At 34.8% G+C, this 24,630-nt stretch overlaps 1 protein-coding gene across 1 annotated transcript in view; it reads left to right on the forward strand.

Annotated features, from left to right (window-relative positions):
• The first annotated feature begins 7,673 nt into the window (after positions 1–7,673).
• AstA-R1 (allatostatin A receptor 1) overlaps positions 7,674–24,630 on the forward strand; it is a 397,360-nt gene continuing 380,403 nt past the window's right edge. Inside the window, exon 1 of the mRNA XM_073977861.1 lies at positions 7,674–8,181. The gene's annotated coding sequence lies outside the window, so the exon portion shown is untranslated. The remainder of the gene's footprint in view (positions 8,182–24,630) is intronic.

A 24,630-nucleotide genomic window follows, 5' to 3' on the forward strand; every position in this document is an offset into this window, starting at 1 on the left:
ATGATCGTGAAATGTTCAGGGAATGAAATGGACCAAAAACAAAACTTTAACCAATTTTGTAGCGGCTCTGTAGGTCAAAATAATAACCCGCAAAATTTTAAACAAAGTTTGAGTTTATGATGAAGAAGCGTACAAACCAACGTGAAGATCAGATAATATTTAGCGGGTTAAATGGACTGAAACTTTTGTGCGAAATTGGTAAAAATGTCAATAAAGTAGCGGTTAAACAACGGAGGTAGTAGTACTACATAAGTGGGTTTCATTACATTTTAGTTTGTGTGAACTAAATTTTCCTTTCCTGCTACAAAAATGTCTTTGTCATGCTAGATAACTTTTTGGTTTGATCATAAGTATTATACATTACATCTCTGATATTTGATAATTAAATTTTCACATCATTGAAAAGAAGTTCCGTGGAGAGCGATTGTCCAGGCATGGTGGTATAGGGTATCCCATGGTCGGCTCCGTCCGACTATAGACTTTTCTTACTTGTTTTTGGTTAAATACGAAAAATGTTAAAAGTAAATGTTGGGAGTTATTCTATTATTTCGCTAAATTTCGATCCAAATCCCGAAGTATTTTGCTTAAACTTCTACAAGAAAAGTAATTAGTCATCGTGAAAGTATATTTGCTTTCTGTGATAAGCAATAGAAATAAGAAGTAGAGAGTAATATTGAAATTACAATCAAAGAAAAAACATAGAAGTTAAAAACCGTATAATTCGCGAATCCGTTTAAATCAGTTGAGGTGCACGTGATTTTCGGATACAGGGAGTCCATGTCTATCAATATGCATGGATTTTCCCATGTTTCATTCAGCGGCCAAAGTGTGCCATCAGTTGCATCTTACTATTCAAAAAACATTCAAGTGGGCAAAAATTACGCGATGTGCATATGATTATAAGGTGCATCCGATTTCAATGGCCGCCAATTAAAAATACGTCAGTATAAATTATTTTAGACAGATTCGCCAAGAACTGCGGATGTGCTACCACATTCTATTTTGGGATAAATAGGGATATTACTCCCGAATCTTTGTAATTTGTGACATACCTTTTTGGCAAATATTATAATCGCGTATAAAGGCTTACATTTATGTAAAAAAAAAATAAAAATAAAGAAAATCGAGGTTCAATTCGCGGAATTGTCAAAATATATTTTTGCAGATTTTCCTACTTTCAGGGTATTTATATCCGGCGTTTTAGTGGATGGATTCGAACGCGGAAGGGCTTATTAGATCCGGCACGTAAAAAAACTAAAATCACGCGGGGTTCAGGGGTACCTGTACGACAGTTGTAAATTTTAAAGCCAAAAAATAGTTTTTTTCAGAAAATTTACGCACCAAATTTTCGCTTTTGGACTCCTATTACTAGGAAGCTGTATGGAGCACACTCATGAGATATACATCGAACAACGTGGAATCGCGAGTTCTACAATCCTTTAAACTAGTTTCGATTATTATCTAGTTGCACCATCTAATTATAAGAAAAATTCGAAAAAACACTGAAATCAAAGCTTCAAAATGTCAGCATCGATTTTAGGGGGATGCAGTGTATATATAGAAAAGTCATACACTAGAACCATGTTGCCCAAGGGGTATTCTTTTGTTCTCTCTTTGAGCACAGGTTTGAGTTTTGCGTGGTTTGGCCAGAAATCAAGAAAGAACACAAAAAACTTGTTAACTTCAACACATTTTTCCCATTTTTTTATATTACCACCAACGCAGCTTCCACGAAAATTATTTGTTATGGTCCATATTATGAGATCGTGGCTAAAACACTTCAATTAATATAAATATATTCATATTTTATAAAATATATTAACAGTTCGCGACTTATTAAATGGTGAACCTCAACTTCAACGATTGTAAAACTATTTTGAATATTACCATATACCCTCGTTAGCATAAATGCTAAGGGTATACAAATATTTTTGGTCAATATTTGACAATGCATACCTTTCCGATTACCCTTCCAATCAATATTATGTACCTTCTTTATGCTATGCATTGTTTAAGCTGTGAGTACGATTTTTTTTATTTCCAAAGGGATTAGACTTTTTATTATATTCCGATTCATGTTTCAACTGTAATCTTATCCTTTTCAGTCTCTTTCACTCTCAGTTTAAAATAAGCCGAAATATTGCATCTTTTTTAATGAATTGTACCTGCTGCTGTATCTCATATAAGCTGGAAGTAACTATATAATGGTATCCAAAATATTAGTAAACTTTTGAAAAATTATATTATCACAACCATGAATTTCTGACCATTTAAAGTACCAATTTTATTTTCAAAAGTACAGCTATCGAAGTTTACCCCTGTCTACCTTTATTTTTTCCTCAATTTATTATTTATTATTAGGGAATCATTAGAAAATGTAGTCGCAAAATAGTATTAAGCTCTGTTGTTGGTTGAACGCAAAAGTTCTCAAGGCTGTGAAGAGCAATTAAATATGGATGACGACGGAGCATTTCAACTAAAGCGAATAAATGTGCAAAACTGTTGAAAATTTCATAGATATCAACAGGTCTGCCACAACAAGTCACTTTAAATGTGTTTCACTTAAAGTGTGGAAAGTTTCATTGGCTTTACAGGCTGCAAAATATTAAATGTAGAAAAGTGTCTCAGAGAACTGGTGTTTCGATTCAATTATGTATTAATAGACAGATAATTGAAGTAGAATATGATTATGGGAGTTTTACTCACATAAAAGAATCGATTCGGAGTACAAAAGGAATACCCCATACCCCTTGTTTTATTTTGAGGAAGGACGATAGCCTATCATAAAGTAAACAGAAAATATGAAAAAAAAACATTCTAAGAGCTAAAATAATATCACATACTTTGTTTAATTTTTCCAAATATCAGTCATAATGCAAACATTAAACAAGCTACCTTTTGCATTACACTGTGCAACACGAAAATTATTAACCATATTCTGACACCGCAGCTTGATAGAAGACCAAAAAAGAGGGGACACGTGTCTCGCCGTTTTTTCGTATCTCATCAACTTTCGCGGTTATAGGCGTCCAAAGGTTTCAGGCTTTGATGTAAAAAGGGTCATTTAGTCAGGACTATATCTTCCAAACCGTTCGAAAATTTTAGTTCATCTCAGAGGCAAAGTTGTAGATCGTGTCTTAAAGAACAACAAGCAAGAAAAGCGTTAAGTTCGGCCGTGCCGAACTTTTTATACCCTCCACCACAAATTTCAGCCATTTCGGTGGATTAATGTGGCCACAACCTTCAAAATACCGAAATGCGGTAGGTACCGTTCTATGGGGGCTATATGATGGCGTGGACCTATACCTAAAAATTTCTGGGGGAAAGTTTTATACGCCTAAAGAAGGCTAAATATCAAATTTCAGCCATCTCGGTGTGATAATGAGGCTAAAACGTTCAAAATATCGAAAATCGGGAGATATTGTATTATGGGGGCTATATCAACACGTGGACCTATATAAACATTTTATGGTAGAAATTTTTCTTAGCCTCTGGAAACACAAAATACAAAGTTACAACCGATTCTTCGGTCAAATGGGTCTAATACATTCAATATATATTCAAATGACGCGTACTTTATAAGGGGCCTTATGTGGGGGCTATACCAAAACGTGGACCTACATAACCCAACTTTGGTAGGAATGTTTTCTGACCTCTGAAGACACAAAATACCAAACTACAACCAATTCTGTGGTCAAATGGGTCTAATACATTCAAAATATATTAAAATGACGCGTACTTTATATGGGGCCTTATATGGGGGCTATACCAAAACGTGGACCTATATAACCCAACTTTGGTAGGAATATTTTTTGGCCTCTGGAGACACAAAGTACCAAATTACAACCAATTCGGTGGTAAAATGGGCCAAATATCTTAAAAATTCCTTAAAACGACGACGCGTCACGCGTCATTTTGTATGGGGGCTATACGAAAGCGTGGACCTACATAGCCCGCTTTCAATACCAAAAGTCCTACGTAAAAATAACATATTTTCCCAAAATTTTATCAACCTACGTCAATCCGTTCGGACGCTAGAGTGATTTCCACAGACGGACAGACGGACAGACGGACAGACGGACGGACATGGCTATATCGATGTAGAATTGCACGCTGATCAAGAATATATATACTTTGTGGGGTCTACAATGATTATTTCGAGTAGTTACAAACGTAGTGACAAACTTAATATACCCCCATCCTATGGTGGAGGGTATAAAAATTGTGAACACATTTAATCCATCAAACCTCATCTGCAAGGTCAAAATGGTTATAGTCAAATTTCTTTTAAAATTTTTTTCTCGAGTTTTGTTATACAGCTATCAAACCTATCAAATTTGAAACAAACAACCAACCACAAAAATGTACCTCAGATCTCAATAAACATCTTTCTAAAATATATACGAACTCTGTAGAAAAGGATCTCAATGGTCAAAATAGCTAAACAATTTCGATTTTTATCCTCTTTTCTCGGCTTCTGCTCCATAGATACTAAACCGTTCAAAATTCCAGAAAACAATCAACCACAATATTGTAGCAAAGGCATCAATAAACAACTTTCTGGAACATACGAAATGTCTATGAACGGTTCTTAATGGTAAAAATAGCAAAAATCTTTTGAAAATATCCAATTTTTATACTTTTTTCTCCGATTCTGGTCCAAAGATACGCAACCGCCCAAAAATTAAGGATACAGTCAACCACAAAAATGTACCTAAGATTTCAATAAACAACTTTTTAGAACATATAAAGATTCAAGGAATGATTCTTAGGGCTGAAATTCACGAACAATTAAATTATTTGTAACATTCCCCCTGCTCAGGTTTGGAAATAAACTGTTAAAAACTCAAGGAAATTTGATAGCTTTGTTATTTACGGACCTGAACAGAAACGAATGATCTAAAATAACCGAATTTTATGCTTGAAGAATCGGTCCTAGAATCTTCATTTGTTCTAGAAACTTGTTTGTTGAAATCTAAGGTACATTTTTGTGGTTGACTGTATCCTTAATTTTTGGGCGATTGCGTATCTTTGGGCCAGAGTCGGAGAAAAAAGTATAAAAAATGGATATTTTCAAAAAAGTTTTGCTATTTTTACCATTAAGTAAGTATTTTTACATTAAGTACTTGCATATGAAGTTTAATGGTTTACATGTGTTCACAATTTTTGTTCTTTAAGGCAAGAGCTACAACTTTGCCTCTGAGATAAATTCAAATTTCCTAACGATTTGGAAGATATATCCCTGACTAAATGACCCTTTTTACACCAAAGCCTCAAACCTTTGGAGGCCTATAACCGCGAAAGTTGATGAGATAGATTTGGAATGACAATTTTTTTTTCTTAATCTATGTACCAAATTTTAGGTACATTTAAATATGAAAATTTCCGCTATAAGCTAGCATTTTGAGTAACAAAAATCATAGATGTAGTATCATTTTTTTATTTTTTTGAAATGGAAAAGACGATTTTAGACATTTTCATGATATACCCTCGTTAGTATTAATGCTGAGGGTATAATGAAATACAAGTAAAAATATTAAGTTCGGCCGGACCGAACTTTTTATACCCCCCACCATGAAATATGATTGCTTAATGTAGAATAATTAGTTTCCTTTCCTGTCCACAATGTCAGGCGCAGGCGTTTTCTGACCACTAAGAACTTCATAAGCTATTTAGCCTGAAAATTAAGATAAAAACTTCAAGGATCCCTGATATCGGACAGTACCGTTATATGGATGCAATACGAACACCTGGACGTATGTCCACACTTTTTAGTGTGAAAGTTTCCCGATCAACGAAAACTGCAAATACCAAATTACAGCCAATTCAAGCCGAAAATGTAGATAAAAACTTCAAAACACCTGAATCGGGAGTACCGTTATATGAGGGCTATATTAAAACCTGGACACATGTCCATATTTTTCGTGCATAATGTTTCTGACTACTGGAAACTCCAAATACCAAATTACAACCAATTCGGGTCGAAAATGTAGATACAAATTTCAAAATACCTGAAATCGGGTGGTAATTGATAATTTTTTGGGTAAAGTATTTTTCACTTTTTTAAGCATTTACAGAAAAAATCAGATCGATCCAACGATTAGAAATATTTTGTCGCACTAAGGTTGGACAAAATATTACGAAAGCCAAATTTTCGACCAAATCGGTTAATCCGTTCGAAAGTCGTGAGCTCCAGACAGACGGACGGGGTGGACATTGCATGAAACGGATTCCGTCCAAACTACTTGGGTCGAAAACCATTATTGAAAGTGTATATACCCCCGTTAGCATAAATCCTGAGTGTATGAACATTATGAGTGGTGAAATAATACACCGTAGTTTGCCAAGAAATGTTCAAATAACAGCCATATTACAACAATTACATAAGCTACCTTCTGTATGTGAGTAGTAGATTTAAATGTAATTTGGAAAATTTATTTCCACATCAAATTCCGTCGCACAGTCCAAATCGGTCAGCGTGTTAGTGCATCAAAAACCTAAATATAGCAAACTTATTTAAAGACCACATTCATTCAGTGGCACATTCCAAATTTATCAAAACTGGAGCGATATAGCGTCTTGACGCATCACAAACCCCCAACCGGCCGAAAATATAATGTGCTCTAAATCAAAGTTGGACCGCTTTCAATATAATTTATAAATCTCTCCCCAAAAATTTTAGACATAGGCTCACTTCCGATTTAAAGTATTTGCATGTCATTTGGCACTTATGGTTCAAGGTAGTTAAAAAAATACACCGAAACTTTTGGTGTTCCACAAACAAGGGAGACTTCTCACATAGCAATGCATACCGAGTCATATTAGCTCAATGATATGGCACCTACAGATTATCGCCGAGTCCGAACGGCGTGTCCTAAGACACCACTTGTAGAGAAGTTTTATGTGGCTGAAATACACAGAAAATGTCGCCAACATTACTGAGGGGTATTTTTCCACCGTTGAAAAGTGTTTTGATGTTGCCTGGCCGGGGAATCGAACCCACGACCTTATGTGTGCAAGGCGGGTGTGCGTACCATTGCACAGCGGTGGCACCCTATCAGTCATCTATTAAAAAATAAATTTAAATTTAGTTTATTGTTAGGACGAAGGTCATTATTTGTGAAAGGCCTAAGTAGTTTGTATTGAAGAAGTTATATCTAGCGAAGTCACACACATTCAATTTGGTTTATTTAGGCCTTGATTTACAGACCTAATACAACCAACTTTTCGTAGATATTCCCGCCCCCAGAGTGACTGTTGTTCTGTGCTATTAATGGTTTTCGCATTGTTTACAAATAACATTAAAAATTCATTCATAAAATGTTTACAGAGAAATAGCCCCGAATACTCTTTCCTTATAGAACGAAAGAGAATAACTACGTCTGAATTGTTTCTCTTACCAAAGAGACCAATTTCCACTTACAATATAAAATCGCCTATTTAAAGAGTCAAATAAACTTTTTAACCTCATGTGGCAACCCTAACATTTGAGTGAAGAGAACAAAATAAACTTCGCACTCAAATAGTCGTACGCCATCATAGACTCAAACCGGATGACTGGCACACAACAAACAGCATTTCGTCTTGGGAGGAAAGCAACAAACCGAACCGAAACGAAGCGAGCACTCTTTTTTACCAAGGAATAACAACAAATGGTTTTGTCAGCTGTAATCAGTCATCTGGCGAATGTCTTTACGAACGGTACTTTCTACTCTTGGCGATGTGCTTGTGTTTGTGATAAAAAAAAATCATAATAAAGTTAACTAAGGAAAATTCTTTATAACGGCCAATTTGAATTTTAATTGAAATACATACATACATATTTATTAATTGTCGAAGAAAAAAATTAATAAAAGAAAAATTCTACGAAAATGTGAAATATGAAAATAAATGTGCGTTTATTTGTGAAGATTTGCAATCTTCACGTTTTGCTTGGCAATTATGAAAGAAAATGAAATGTGAAACCAAAAAATAGAAATTAACACGTGTAGCAATTCAATATCCAAAAGGCTAACAGTTTCATATTGCCAACCAAATAAAAGAAAATACAAAAAAGTGCTGTGGGCAACAACAACAACAAAGAAACAAATATTCACTTTGATGTCTCAACTTTGAGCAGCAGCTTTCTTAAGTGCGTTATTTAAGAGGATATAAATTTCCATTGTATATTTTTAACAAAAGGTAAGCCGGATAGCGAAACGCTCACACACACATCCACACAACGGATAAAACAAACAATGTGGATTATTGTCATTCGTTTTGTGGATAAAATGTGTTTACAAAGCTGGTTTTTAATGAAAAGTGCGTGATTTAAGAAATCTTAAAAAAACAATAAGGAAACCATATTTCAAAGAAATTGTTGTGTAAATAATAACAAAAAAGTGCGCAAAATACAACAAACCAGCATCTTTGTTCTGATGTCAATTGCAAGCTTAAAAGCTCAGGTTATACATCTGACAACAATGTGGTCAAGTGAAACATCACATTTTAAAGAAGATCGTTCGTCAAAATATGTTAAGAAAAGTGTGTGAAATTTAATAGAAATATTTTCTATTAAACAAACAAACAATTTAATGCAACTTAGTGAACAATATCGAAGTGCGAAATTACTTTCACAAAGTTAGTTAAACCGGAACCGAAAATTCCGACCTATACTTCTAACATTCCAAGCCTAAATAACAAACTGCGTATACTTACTATCACACGTTATATTTCATGATGTTACTCATACGTTTTGGAACCAGTACAAGGACCAAGGAACTAGATTACCCAACTCTAAAATAAACAAATATATGGCAACTAGTCGAATTGTGGACTATGTTTAAGGTTATCTAGATGTTAGTGATATTGTTTTGTCACCCTTTTTTACATTTTACGTCAAATAGAAGAGTTGATCATGGTAGTAAGGTATAACTTCACTTTAAAATATACAGTGGTACTCAGCAGCTATTAGAAAGCCACAAGATGTTCAATTTTAGCACTTAGCTAGTAATTTAGATTTTTCGCCGACATATCGAAAATATTCGATAATTACAGACATTTATGACTAAAAAAATAAACTTAATAACAGAAAGATATTGGAAATTTTCAACATACTTCTGAGTCATGTGAATTTTCGAATATATTTTCCCACATTAACGCTGACAATTGTTATAACTAAATTACGTGGCCCATACATTGTGTACGTGTGTGATTGAATAGTGTGTTGCATTCATTCAATCCATATTCCAAAAATTTAATAAAACAAGTAAAAAGGTATCAGTCGGCTTTGCCGACAGAGATTTACCCTCAGCCTATGTGATTTGAAACTTTTACTTACGGTCTACGGTAATGTTCAAAACCGTTGCAAAGGAGGTACTTATTTTGGGTGTCATAACTTTCCGATAGATATCGCGCCCACTAGTCATTTCAGTGGGTCATCTTATAATTTTTGGACCAGTATGCCAGGAAGCATGGACTTGTCCGCGGAAGACATAATACCGCTGTAAGCAGGACAACATCGAACAGCATCGGTATACATTTCCAAAAGATCTTCGAACAGATCTTAAACTGCACTTAGTAACAAATGTTGAACTTTTGTTGAGGAGGTACCCTAAGGTACCTCCATTTTAGAAGTTAAACTAAATTTGCACAAAATATTAAGAGATCAAAAGTTTGTTCATGAGATATCGTGCATACCATTTACTTCGAGTGTTATCGTGCTCTCCAGCCAGTACATATGGTCCCATAGGTCTTTTTTTAAATCTTTCAGGCGGTTTTCTCAAGAAGTATGGACTTGGCCCTAAAAAAAAACCTTTTACCGTAGTAATTGAGGCAACGAATGCATGTTGCTTCAACCAAAATAAAAGTGATTCCAGAGGAGACTTCGCTAATTTTGTGTGATAGGTTACCGAAGGAGTGAACAAACATAGTCCATATTTGAACCTGATCTATATCTGGTAGATATATTAGGATGTGTAAAGTATGGACCAAATCGTTCACTCCCTTCAAAAGTTATCGTGCGCACAAGTTTTTCGAACATTTCTGAACTTTTGTGGGAAGGTACCTGAAGGAGTAGACCGATACTGCTTATGTTCGAACTTGAACTATGTTTGGACAAAATATTTTGAAGACCAAATTTTGGACCAAATCGGTTGAACCGTTCGAGAGTTATCTTGCGCTCCAACCACTACACGCCGTGTCATAGGGGTTTTTTGCATCATAGTGGTTTTTTGCATCTCAGGAAGTATGGACTTGCCCCTAATGAAACATGTACTGTCGTAAGCATGGCAGTGAATACAAGTTGCTAAAACAAAAATCAACTAAAATTTTCCATACCTCTTTTGGTACAAAATTCTTCGGACAGGTTCTTTCCGATTTTAACTGAAGATCTTTTGTCAGTTAGAGTCATTTTACAAAGCCGGATGAGCTTTGCGGGGAGACCAAATTCAGACGTGGCTTGGAATACCTTTGAACGCAGCGGGTTGTCGAAGGCGGCTTTATAATCGACAAAAAGGTGGATTTGCCGCAGGGTAAATATCTAGTCAATAGTGGACTTGCCAGGTCTAAAGCCACATTGGTATGGTCCAATTACCTCGTTGACCATCGGCTTTAGTCGTTCGCACAATATCCCTGACACGATTTTGTAGGCAATAGGCAATAGACTTATGGCACAGGATACTCAGGTTCCAATTGTCGGGTACGCGTTCTTCCTGCCAGATGGAGCTAATTAGCTGATGAATACACCTTATCAGCGTGTCGCCTCCGGTTTTGAACAGCTCGGCTCCTGCTGCCTTATTATTGTTCAGCCGATTTATTGCTGTCTTTAACTCATCTTGGCTGGGTGGTATACATTCAATATCATCTTTTGGGACTGGGACTGGGCCTGTGGTATCTTCGTCGTCTTCGCTGCTATTGGATACAAACAGTTTAGAAAAATGTTCTTTCCATATCCTGAGTACACTATCTGTATCTGTTACCAAATTACCTTGCTGGTCTCTACAGGAGGATGTGTCTGTACCAAAGCCATCAGTTTGATGCTTGACTCTTTGGTAGAATTTTCGGACTTCATTCTGGCTCCTGTACATCTCGATTTTTTCACACTCCCGCTTTTCCATCTCCCTCTCTTTTCTGCGGAAAAGACGTTTCTCCTCTCTCCTTTTCTCCTTGTAAAGTAACCCTATATGCCGCATTTTCCTCTTCGGTAGCAGCACTACACTCCTGATCATGCCATGGATTCCTTGGTGGAAGTCTCTGGTATCCAATTATGGATTTTGCGGAGTGGGCTATACTTTGCATTGCGCTGATATGTTATTGGGACGAGAAGCGCTTTCATTAAGCAATTGTGTCAGTTGAGTGGAATATGCTGTGGCTATCTCTTGTGTTTGCAGCTTAGCGATCTCCAACTTTCGTGTTGTGTCTGTCCGTGCTTTATTTGCAACGTTTAGGCGGGTACTTACCTTTGCTGCAACAAGGTAGTGATCCGAGTCTATGTTTGCTCCTCGGAACGATCGTACATCCAACACGCTCGATGAATGTCTTTCATCTATCACAACGTGATCAATTTGATTTATTGTTCTTTTGGTCCGGAGACAGCCAAGTGCCCTTATGAATATCGAGATGCTTTAATCTGGTACTGCTAACTACCATGTTTTTTTGCCGCTGCGAAATCTATCAGCCTCATTCCATTGTCTGATGTTTTTACTATGTAGACTGAATTTCCCGACTGTTTGTCCAAAGATATGCTCCTTTTCAATTTGGCATTAAAATCGCCTAGAATAATTTTAAAGTCATAGGCAGGACAACGGTCATATGTTTCTTCTAGGCGCTCGTAGAATATATCTTTGGTTTGTTCGTCCTTGTCTTCGGTTGGAGCATGAGCGCAAATAAAGCTGATGTTGAGGAATTTTGCTTTTAATCGAATTGCAGCGAGTCTTTCATTCACTGGCGTGAAGCTGGAGACCAGATGTTTTAACCTCCGACCAACTACAAATCCGCAAGCAAACTCATGCTTTATGTCATGGCAGCCATAAATACAGTGCGTCACCTTAGGTGTTGTTGTGACGCCTTTCCCATCCCATCGTATTTACTGTATGACAGTAATGTCGGCCTTGTACTTTTCAAGTACATCTGCCAATGCGTAAACTGCACCTTCTCTATAAAGAGTGCGAACATTCCAGGTGCATATTCGCAGATCATAGCCCTTAAAACGTTTGCGAGGGTCGTCAACTTTTGAGGGATTTGCTTTTCTTTTGTTTTTCATAGTAGGCTGGTTTTTCTAAGGGTGGGTTACTAATTCTGCGCCCAAACCCAAGCTTTTAACGTTCTTATTGGTGAACTCGCGGCACATTTTAGCTCACTACCTTTAACGGGTGTTAAAGGCAGCTACCCCAGGTGACACCACGGGGAGGTCAGTGTCCACTTGAGATGAAAGAGGGACCAAGATAAATCCTGGACTTTTCCATGTTAAAGCCGGTCAGGACCTTCCTTGGTATCTTTAATCCCCTGTAGTGTGTCACCATCACATTATGTTGCCATGCATTTTGATGTTCAATATTTTGCTTTGTTGAGTTGGTCATTGCCACAGCGAGTTCATTGCTTTCATTGTTTTCATTTGTTTGTTTTTTCCAAGCACCACATAGAGTTCATTGCTTCATGCTCACTCATATGTAGGGCGACAGTTTAGAGTTTCCAATTGGAAACTCAAATACTATTGTAGCCAATGGGAATGAAGAATATCCCAATAGTAAATTTGATTGAGTGAAATTCTAAAATATGAGCATGAATGAAAATATCGAATGCATGACAACATATGTAAAAATATTACATACACACATACAAATATACCTAGTTGTAAGATAGGTTTGTAAGAACTCTTTTCCTATTGGTTAAGAGAAAAATTATTGAGTGATTTTTTAGGATAAGACACAATTGTTAGACTTAAGAATTTTTATATAAATACCAGAGAAAAAAATAAAGAGGTCAGACTTGTTTAAGACTTGTTCTGAACTTGCACTTTGCTCTATCAGCAAAGCTAAAGAAAAACCCTCAACCTCTTTTTTTATTACACCCCTACATCACCCATGCAAAAGAACCACTTCCATTAAATAATTGCAGTTTTGTCTTTTATAGAGCATTCTGTTCCTTGAAGTCCTTCTCAAGAAGAAGTGTACCAGAAGTTGTGGTTAAATTTCTAACATTTGCTCAAAATAGTGTATCGATTCTTATTTATTTGGAACTATATGCGAAACATAAATATTTTCCAATTCTTTAAATATAAATATTTAAGAAAACTAAATGCCTGTCGGCTTTCTAATGTGTTGTAGTCAATGTCAAGATGTCACATCCTTAATGACATAGACATGACATTTGTTTTGTAATAAAATTAATGAGTTTTTCGACATTTTCACATGCATATGTAAGTACATATGTTTGGCTTTCTTGGAATAAATTTTACAACAACATAGACGGCAAATATTCCAACAAGTGGTCTGTAGAAATAAATTATGTCTATCTTCTTAGTAAAATGTCATTAGTGACTTTGCGTGTCCGCTGATACACACCATTATTTGCAAGATATCTTTGCAGAAACAGAACTACAAACAAGCAATTTATCTATGCTCAAATTTACATTTATCTATCTTAAATGTATGTAGATAAATTGTGATGTTTATTTCAATTCAAATTATTTTCATTTATTTGCTGTGTTGTTGTTGTGAGGATTCCATAGAAACATGTTTGTTTATTTCTATTAAGGTTCTCCATGCCAACAACACCACAACAGTTCAACACCTGTGTCCTTGAGAGCATCATCATTACCATTGCCATGAAAATTATCACTTTTCATTACATTTGAAGGGGAAAATTGTTTTCATTTTGTCTGTCATTACTTGTAGCAGAATTGGAAATTGAAGGAGACGAGAATGAAATGCAAGACGCGTGAAATAAGTACCGGGTGTAGTTTTTCCAAAGTGGTGTAAAATGTGACACTTGAATAAATTTTAATTTTAACATTTCAATTCGAGGACTGACAAAAAATAAAAAAAGCGAAAACATTTGTTAATTTAAGTACCCTCATGAGCGATACAATGGAAATATGAACCCACAATAAAATTAAGGCTAAATATGATATAAATATAAACATGCTAAAGATTTATCTTAAGGGTCATGGGTTGAGTTTTTCTAATAAAATAGATAAGGTTGTGTGAATAAAAGACTTCGCATACATGTTAGAATGAATCGTTTATTCTTAAAATATTGCAGACCCTGACATCCCTATTGAATTTAATATTAGGTTTATAAGAGTTAACTATTATATGTTATAAAAATGTTAGTTAAAATTCCATGTTTCTAGTTTTCCTGGTGTATTAAAAATGTAGTGAAAATTATTGTCGATTTCAGTTTATATATTAAACAAATTGTCAACTTGTTTATCTAAATACATATGTATGTATCTTAGTATATTGTTCATAACTAACCTTATTGTTCATAACTAACATATGCTGTAACTGATTTATGGGGTATTGTAACTCGCGAACAATTGTAAGTTTTGAAGGCATTTATGTAAAATCAACTGTTTTAGCAGATAATAATTTGAACAGAAGCTGCGGTCGCATTATTGTAAAATAATACTAAAAACGAGTTGAAGGAAACGCCACCAATATTCTACCGGAAACGAGTTTTTTTATATAAATTTCCAATTAGTGGCTTTTCAATACAATGCACACTGGTCTGAAATCCAATTTTTCTGGCCAAAACTATTTGTACGTCCTTTTTATATTGCTATTTAGTTTTATTTATAATTACTGTCACAAATTATTAAATCAGAATTATTTTCACCCTGAAAAACCGTTAAAATATATTAAAAAGGGTGATCCCATTGTATGGTGTCTAAACTAAAACTTCGACCTATGTTTATAATTTTTCGTGAGAAGGGTTCATATCTTCTAAGAAATCTAAATCCAAATTTACAGCTAAATCGGCTAAAAAATTTGGCTAAAATGTTCAAATTATCTTATATTGGGTGTACCTCAACGGGCACCTATGTCGACAATTTTTGGTTGCAATATTCTCTTGACTTGATAACTTTGTTCTTAGACCGAATTTTTCTTCTGTTCTTTTTGGAAAATTAATCTATTTACATTTGTCTTTCTTCCCTATATTTGACTTTTACCTTTACATTTTTCTTATTGCGATTTTATAACCCACAAATTATTACAGAATACAGCTCACTCAGCTCGATTAATAAAACAGAAAACAAATCTCTAATTTTATTCCTTCTCGCCTACCGGTAAATGCAAATTTGGAATCAACAATCCTTGTTTTTATTGTTCTGGAGTGTTTACTTCCATATTGCGAAGAAAAAAACTCAGAAGAAGAATGTCAAAAAATTGACTTTTGGTCAAAGAATTCACATTTGCGACTATTGTGCAATGTAGAACTTAATGCTCCAAGAATAAGTTAAAGTAGAAGACTGAACAATTGGGTGGATATTTTTGTGAGTAAATTTTTCAAAAAGAAACCTACTTTTATTTTTTACATTCCATTTATTTTTTTTTTTTTGCATTCCATTTTTGCGTTTTGGATGTGTCAGTTCTACATAAATAAATAGATCGATTACTTACTTACTTAGCTGGCCCTTTACAGAACATTTGTTGCATAGACCGAACTAAGAAAATATATGGCCTAGCCAACGCAATCGCTTCATCTCGATACGTTTAACTATATTGATGTCGTTGTATAGCAGATACAGCTCGTGCTTCATACGACGTCGATATTCACCGTCAACGCAGATCGATCCGTAGATCCTTCGAAGAATTTTTCTCTCAAACACGTCAAGCACTGCCTTATCTGCTTGCGCAAGTACCCAGGCTTCGGAGCCATACATCAGCACGGGTAGTATCAGTGTTTTGTAAAGCGTTATTTTTGTTTGACGAGTTGTAGATTTGTTTTTAAAGTGCTTACTTAAGCCAAAGTTGCATCTGTTGGCCAATACAATTCTTCTTTTTATTTCACAACTGATGGTGGTTGTTGTGTTAACGGCGGTACCGAGGTAGACGAAGTCTTTTACTACTACAAAATTATAGGAACCAGCTTCAACAGTTGGTCCGATCTCAATGGACGCATTGCGCGTCGACACCACCAGCTTGGTCCTCTCGCCGTTTACCGCCAGACCCACTTTAGCAGATTCTCCTTCGACCTTCATAAAGGTATCAGTTACTTCTTTTACTGATGATGTCTATATCATCAGCATAAGCAAGTAACATGTGGCTATTGGAGTAGATTGTGTCACTTTTTTTGACGTTTGCCTCTCGTATAACCTTTTCTAGCAGAATGTGTAAAAGATCACACGAAAGGCTATTTCCTTGCCTGAAACCTCTTTAGGTACAAAACTCTTCGGAGAGGTTCGTTCCTATTTTACCAGAAGGTCTTGTGTCAGTTAGAGTAATTTTATAAAGCCGAATGAGCTTTGCGGGGATACTCAATACCGACATTGCTTGGAATACCTTTGAACGTAGCGGGCTGTCGAAGGCTGCTTTATAATCGACAAAAAGGTGGTAGGTGTCGATCTGCATACCTTGGGTCTTCTCCAGTATTTGCCGCAGGGTAAATATCTGGTCAATGGTGGACTTGCCAGGTCTAAAGCTGCATTGGTTTGGTCCAATTATTTCGTTGACCATGGGCTTTATTCGTTCGCACAATATCCCTGACACTATCTAGTAGGCGATAGGGAGAAGACTTATGCCCCTATAGTTGGAACATAAAGTCTTATCTCCTCTCTTATGGACGGGACACAGGATGTACAGGTTCGAATTGTCGGGTATGCGTTCTTCCTGCCAGATGGATCTAACTAGCTGATGCCTACACCTTATCAGCGTGTCGCCTTCGGTTTTAAACAGCTCGGCTAGTAGGCCATCAGCTCCTCCTGTCTTATTATTCTTTGGCCGGGTTATTGCTGTCTTTACCTCATCTTGGCCGGGTTGTATACATTCAATACCATCTTTTGGAATTGGATCTGTGGTATCTTCGTCAACTTCGCTACTATTGGATACAACAGTTTGGAAAAATGCTCTTTCTTTTTAATGGTGATCATTGACATCGGATGCGCATAAAATGTAAATGCACTCCCTGGAAATTATGGCCATTTTACTGTTTTTTTAACACTAATATGCAACAGATGCTACATCGTGATCGCCAAATAGAATTTCACAAAATGTATATCAAATAAAGAGGATTCATTCGCTGTATTGGAAAATCGGATGCGCATGATGTCATTTCCACTATTACGTGGATTATATGCGTTTCACGTGTTGTCATATTCAATATAGCTTTATTTTAATTTAATGCCACGATTGGAAATCCTTGTGATTTAATATAATGATCTAAAAATGTTCGCCAATAGGAATACTATAAAGCAAAAGTTGGTTGCAACCGCATATCTATCTTCCTTATTGCAGGAAGTTTTGACGAAAAAGAGAAAGAACTCAAAACATGTTTTCGTCAATTTTTTCTATAAAAAAATAACAAAATAAAAATAATACATCTTTTACATTTTTCCTCAACATTTCTTTGTATTTTTGCAAATAACATGAATATTATAACTCCGACGTTCACGACATAGGCTCAATTTTATTTCTCACAATCTTTGATTTTTTTTTCATATACATATAGTCTGTAAGCATAGGCGCTACTATTTCACAAAATATGTTTGCAAATACGTAAAATTTTGCCATTCATTTGATTTTTCGCGAATCCATTTAGACATTTCGAATTTGTTTAGTACGAATTCAGTTAACGGTAATGGCATATAACAGCTTATTATATCAAAGCCGCGGTTTTCTAGAATTTTTTCTAAACATTCGAATTAAAACGGCCCCCCTACTTTTTGCGTGTAACGATCATTGTTAGTTACAAAAACAGTTTTGGAATGACCATTTTTTTTCTTAGTCTATGTACCAAAAAATATTTACGTAGCAACAAAAAATATTTTGAATTTTTTTTAAAATGGAAAACTCAATTTTACAAATTTTTGCCCACATCATTCCTTACATCATATGTTCCTTACAGAAAATCAAATTCAATTCGCTTTAAAGCTGATTCACAATCAATTTATCTCCGGCAATACGACTAACCAAAGCCACCCACCCAAACGCATATCAAACTTCTGTTAAATTTCATTCTGTCTGTTAAATTTCCATATGACAACAACAAACGGCAAGGATATCAAAACAAAAAGTTTTTCACAAAAACAATCCCAGTCTCGTCGGTTTATCAATCGTTTGATGGAAATTTACAGAAACGACCGACTCCGGAGAAAAACACAAACACCAGCGATGATACAGAAATGATGGTAGCAGGGATGTCATTTACATTTATTTCCCTTGCGGACTGCAACCCTTTTTAAATTGTTAACGTTACAAATAAAAAGTGGAATAAATTATTTTAATTCTGTCAAGTTATTGTGAAAGCAAGCGGCAAAAATAAGAAGCGAAGCTATCTTCCGTTGCTATTTTAAAGGGTGGCGTAAGTACTTAAAATTGTAAACATTTCTATACGGAATTATTAGAATAAAATTCAACTGTAATAATTAAAAAATTGACCCTCATTTCACACATTCGTTGGGGAAGGCATAAGCTGTTTTAGATTATGTGAATAAAAAATTTAAAATTTTAAAAAAATTGAGTTTGCCTGTATTTTTCAATATAGGTCGGTCCGAGGTCGGCCTGTACAAACTAAACCCCCCATGCACACTGGTCCCAATCTGCGACAAAAATCGAAAAATCGATATCAGCAAATTTCTGCGACAATTCAGCAAATTGTCTCTAAACATATCATATTTTAATATTCCAGCACTGTTTTTATAATTTATAACGGTATTTAACAAAACAAAACAGAAGAAGTTGACATTTACGTATGATCTCTTAAAAACTTTAAAAACATCAGTAAGTTTGTGACTTGTTACAAGGCAAATAACACAAAGTTGTAAGGATAATTTTTTTTTCGAAATGTAAGTTTTGGTACAAGGCTTCCTAATTACTTTTACATAAAAATGTGTACACAATATTCGCATAAAATGTGCTGGAAATCACATTTTTTATAATACCTTTTTGCGGATTTTTTTCCAAGTCCTAAAAATTGAGGTTAAGTTTTACTAACTTCGCCATCCTTCGCCACACTCTAGATTTTTTGAAGAATGTTCGAAATAGTTTGAAGTTTACAAAAAATTTTGTTCCAGCTGCATATATTTGCATTTCCGTGCGTGACATTAAAAATACTGACAATGCCTCTGGTCGTTTCAGTGAATATGCCGTATTACTGTATTCTCAGTTTCTTCTTTGTTTTGTGTTTTAATTGTTTGTGTTGATTTTTTTCTTTAAAGGTATCTTTTGGGATCTACTTATGAGAGTATTTTTTACATTTGTATATTTTTGATATATGTATGATGCTACATAAAATATGAAAAAGAAGTAAACATGTAAAGTTCGGTGGCTATAGGAAAAACTGGACCGATATTGATGATTTTTTGGCTAAAGTATTTTTTACTTATTTTTAGCATATACTGAAAAAATCAGATTGATCCTACGATTATAAATATTTTTGTCGCACCTTCCCATACATGTGGGACCACTGTGCAATGTCAGGTATTTCGAATATTTTAAAGTAACGTTCGAGTTGAAGGGTATTCACACAATTTAATCGCAAAACTTTCAAAAACGCTATACTTTATTTTACAGTTTCTTGATGACTATCTAACACAAAAATAAAAATAACAAACTTCAAAATATATCGCCCTAATTATACCCTTCATAATAAAATGAAGAGTTTAATTGGGGAATTTTTTTCTAATTTTATTTTTTTATTATTTGTTATTAAAATGTTTCCTTTATACCAGTGTGAAACATTTGTTATTTTTCCATAAAAAATTAAAAATTAAATTTTCAAACATTTGTTTTGTTGTTTTATAAGTATTTTTTTTTACAAATTTTTACACCAGGTTATAGACCCAATATTAGCTCGCCTTTGGAACGTCGTAACCGGATGGTCTTACGGCATGTTTGCATTTAAGCTTTTTGCCGATTTAACGTTTTGTATGAAGATTTATTATACACTTTCATACGGGCAAAATGTGTCTCATCGAAATAATGGTTTTAGACCCCAAGTATGTTTGGATGAAATGTGTTTCAGACAATTTGGAGTCGGTTTAGCAATGTCCACCCGTCTGTCTGTCTGGCTGGTGTGCATGAAAACTCTCGAACGGATTAACCGACGGTCCAAAATTTGGCTTTCGCAATATTTTGTCCAAACTTAGTTTAAGTTCAAAGATGGGTTATATCGGTCCACTCCTTCCGGTACCTCTCCCACAAAGATTCGAAAATGTTCGGAAAAATTGTGCGCGGTCCATTCCCTCCGCCGCAAAACTTTTGAACTTTAATCCTAATCCACATTTTTGTCGGAAGTTCATATGTCCAAAAAGTGCCACAAAATTCTGAAAAGACCCTAAATACGTTCGATCTGTCCGTAGATGAAAGTTCCAATTCACATAGGCTGAGGGTATAACTCTGTCGGCAAAGCCGACTGATACTTTTTAAATGGTTTTATTTAGCTCACCCCGTTGGTTTTTTTTATTTATTATTTATTCTTGGGTCAAATTTAGTAATTCAAATTTCACCCTCTTCCTGTCAACCGATTAATCTGAAATTTTGTATACACTTTGGATTTTGGTGACAATACAATTTTATTTATTCACTAGCAAAATGCCCGCTACTTCGTAACGGAAAAGGAATAATATAGAAATAAACAATATTTAATATGGAGAACACTGACAATTTTGATGTACTAATACCTATTTATGTTTAATTTCCTTCAAGTACTGCTCGTATACGTTTTGTTCGAATTTCAATAAAAACCTCTACACTTCAACAGCGGCCTACATTTTAAATTCCAGTCCATGTTTTATTAGAACGGTATGGGTATTTTGAAAATTTTACCCACATTTTCCAACCGAATTTTGGAATTTGTGATATCAAAATGTAGAAAACCATTATTCAGAAGATGTTACCCTATATAACAGTTAGTTTTTGAGACATTTTATTTTAGGCCTTTTTTCTCAGGATGTAAAAACCTTCTTGTAAAACATTAGCCGCATAGATCTACCTTTTCAAATGAACTTACAATAACGTTTAGAATAGTCAACAAAGATAAAACCAATTTTGTTGAAAAGGTACGTTTGACTTTTTGATTTCAGTACATTATTTAGAAACCAAATTCGTGTTAACCTAGAAACAATAGTACATTATTCAGTACAATTTTTAAAATCCAGGACTTTAGCTCAAATGTTACAGTTTTAGCTCTGCTTGTTCACCCAATGTCAATGGTATTACATGTAGAAACCTTTCATACACTTAAAGGCGGATTTTAATAAACATTCTTATCCAATCTCAACAGTTATCCTCATAACCAATTTCATTTATCGATTCACCCATTACCATTGCTTCAATATTTAGTATTATTTAATACTTCTAGTACACTTATTGTACGACCACCTCTAACAATGAACCTGACAAATCAATATTATATCAGAATTTCACTTCTATACCAAATTTATTCCAATTTTGTACTTTTCACGAACTAATGATATAATTCCGTCTTCATTGCTACACCCAACGTCAAATTTAATAGCATTTAGTACATTTCGTATTTCGCAATAAATCATCCAGCCCTCAGCCTAATTTTAGAATTTGTATGCCTTTCAAAAAATCCGTTTATATCTAAACACCAACACAATCCCTCATACAACAATTCGAAATTCCACCTATATCCCACTATGCAACACCAAACTGGTACCAAATTTAGAACTTATAGTATGTATAAGTTTCAAAAATTACTTCCTTTTATCCAAAACTATATCCAAACCGCGATTTAGTATTTTTCATATACATCAGTACGAATTTCCAAAAGTTCCTCTATCCCCACTCTAAACGTCAACTGCTATACTAATACCGAATTTCACAATTTCAGCTATACCCCTTTACACAATAACAATTTGGACCAAATTCTGTGACATTTAGTAATTTTCGTACACTTATTGTACGTATATCCCAGGGTTTCGGAGTCGGAGTCTGAGTCGAAAAAAATAACTCGACTCCGACTCCGGGCAAATTTTTTCTACATTTTATAAATATAACATTAAATTCGGGACACCAATTATTTCGAAAAATCATTACTTATTTTAAAAGAAAGCTATAAGAAAACATATAAGCAAACAGTACCTTTATTATACTAAATTAGAGGATATTTACTATCATTTGAAGTCTATTCTTTTCATCTCCAATTTGTTTACACAATGCATGTCGAGAATATCTTTTTGGTCCAATTGATCCTTTATATTTTTGCAAGCAAAAGTGATGTTCTATGACGATCGAATTAATTGGACATTGAACGTCTCCTATATAAGTCCTACAAGTCTTCTGCCAGAAGACCTACTGGTCTTCTCACAAAATTCTACTGGTCTGGACATATTGTCTTTTGTGAGAAGTCATCCTTGTCGTCTATTAGAGGACCTCTTATGAAAGACATTGTGGTCTCTATGTTAAATCCTACTGACAACACTGTGACACAAAATGGAAGTCAACGTCTGGGGGCGTAAAATTCCCTGTGGGAATGAAGGCCCCTATTGAGCATATTAAGAATCCCAACGGATCACTTAGCTAAGTTTCTGAGTTATGGCGTAATGATATTTTTATATCATTATTTGGCGTTATTGTTGCATCAGTTTGAGATAACATGTTTTCAGTTAAATAGAATGAAGGAATATATTTTCCTACTAGCTCAGTTCCTTCCATGTCCCATTTGTCCTTGAATTGAAAATGTAACAAAGATAAGATTTATTACATGAAAAAATTCAACAAAAATGTTCCTCCGAAAATTTTATGTAGGTTCCCCACATCCAATATATCGATATTGTCACGTTTTTATTGTCCTTTCATAGTTTTACCCGCTCCATTCTCAAAAAAAAAAAAAAAAGAAAAACGTTAGGTTAATGTATTTATGTACATTTCGTATTAGTTATTAACTACGTATGTATGAAATTCGGATGGTTACTGTGTTATGACTTTTTTACAACCCCTTATCCCTGTATAATATTTTAAATAAGATTAGATAAAATCTTAATTATTCGATAAAAATCTAGTAAATATGTATACCAAAATCTAGTAATTCATCGAACGATTTAATTTTTCAAATTGTGTTTGCCCGTTTATGACCAAAAACTTCAGTTCTAAGCCAAAAATTTAAAATTTGAATTTTTCTATCCATTATTTCCGTAAAATCTAATATTTTTTACACAATCGATCGATGAAGGACTAATCTTTGTTGTCCTTGATAAGCCCACAAAAATATTTATTATATTCCAACGATTGCTTTTCTAAAGAATATTTTAGGAAAAACCAACAGATTAGCCTATATGGGCCCAAATATAGGAAAAAGTTAAAAATTTCTGCACGCTTTATTAATTTTTAGTGGTATTGGAATTTACACTCGGAGTCGGCCCGGAGTCGGAGTCGGAGCCGGAGTCGTGAAAAAATATGGTCTGGAGTCGGAGTCGGAGTCGAGCTGAAAATACCTCGACTCCGAAACCCTGGTATATCCACAGCCACATCCATATCTCAACCCTACACACCAACAGCGGTTATAATACCAAATTTCCGAATTCCACTTCTATTCATAATACCATTAATACTTTTCGTATGAAAGTACGAATTTCAATAACTATCTCCAACAGTAATTGCGAATTTCAGGATACCACCTCTATCCGTCCACCCAAATCTAACTTTTACCAAATTAATACCATTTATAAATTTTCGTACCCATAAGTACGAATTTCCAAAACTACGTCAATGCTACACTCCATAAGCAATCTTAATTATAAATTTCAGGATTCCAGCTCTATCTGTACACCCAAATCCAAAATGTACCGAATTTCCGAAACTACCTCAATCCTACACTCCATAAGTAATCATAATTCCAAATTTCAGGATTCCAGCTCTATCCGTCCACCTAAATTTAAATTGTACCATATTTAGTACCATTTAGTACTTTGCGTACCCATAAGTACGAATTTCCAAGACTTCGTCAATCCTACAGTCCAACAGTAATCTTAATTCCAAATTTCAGGATCCCAGCTCTATCCGTTCACCCAAATATAAATTGTACCAAATTTAGTACATTTAGTACTTTCCGTACCCATAAGTATGAATTTCCAAAACTACCTCAATCCTTCACTCCATCAGTAATATTAATTCCAAATTTCAGGTTTCCATGTCTATCTAAATCCAAATTGTACCAAATTTGGTACCATTTAGTACTTTTCGTAAACATAAACTACCCCCATATCTCAATCAACACTGCAATGGGAATCTAAATTCCAAATTTCAGGTTTTCAGCTCTATCCGTTCACCCAAATCCAATTTGTACCAAATTTAGTACCATTTAGTACTACTCGTACACATAAGTACGAACTTCCAAAATCATTTCCTTATATAAACACCACTTCCGAACCTTGATTCCCATATCAAATATGAAGATTGTAGCTATATCCGCTCAAAATATACAATTGGTACCAAATTTAGTAACTTTTCGTACACTTATAGGTCG

This window comes from Musca autumnalis, unplaced genomic scaffold (genome assembly GCF_047663935.1).
Source record: "Musca autumnalis isolate F117 unplaced genomic scaffold, ASM4766393v1 scaffold_3, whole genome shotgun sequence".
NCBI lineage: Eukaryota > Metazoa > Arthropoda > Insecta > Diptera > Muscidae > Musca > Musca autumnalis.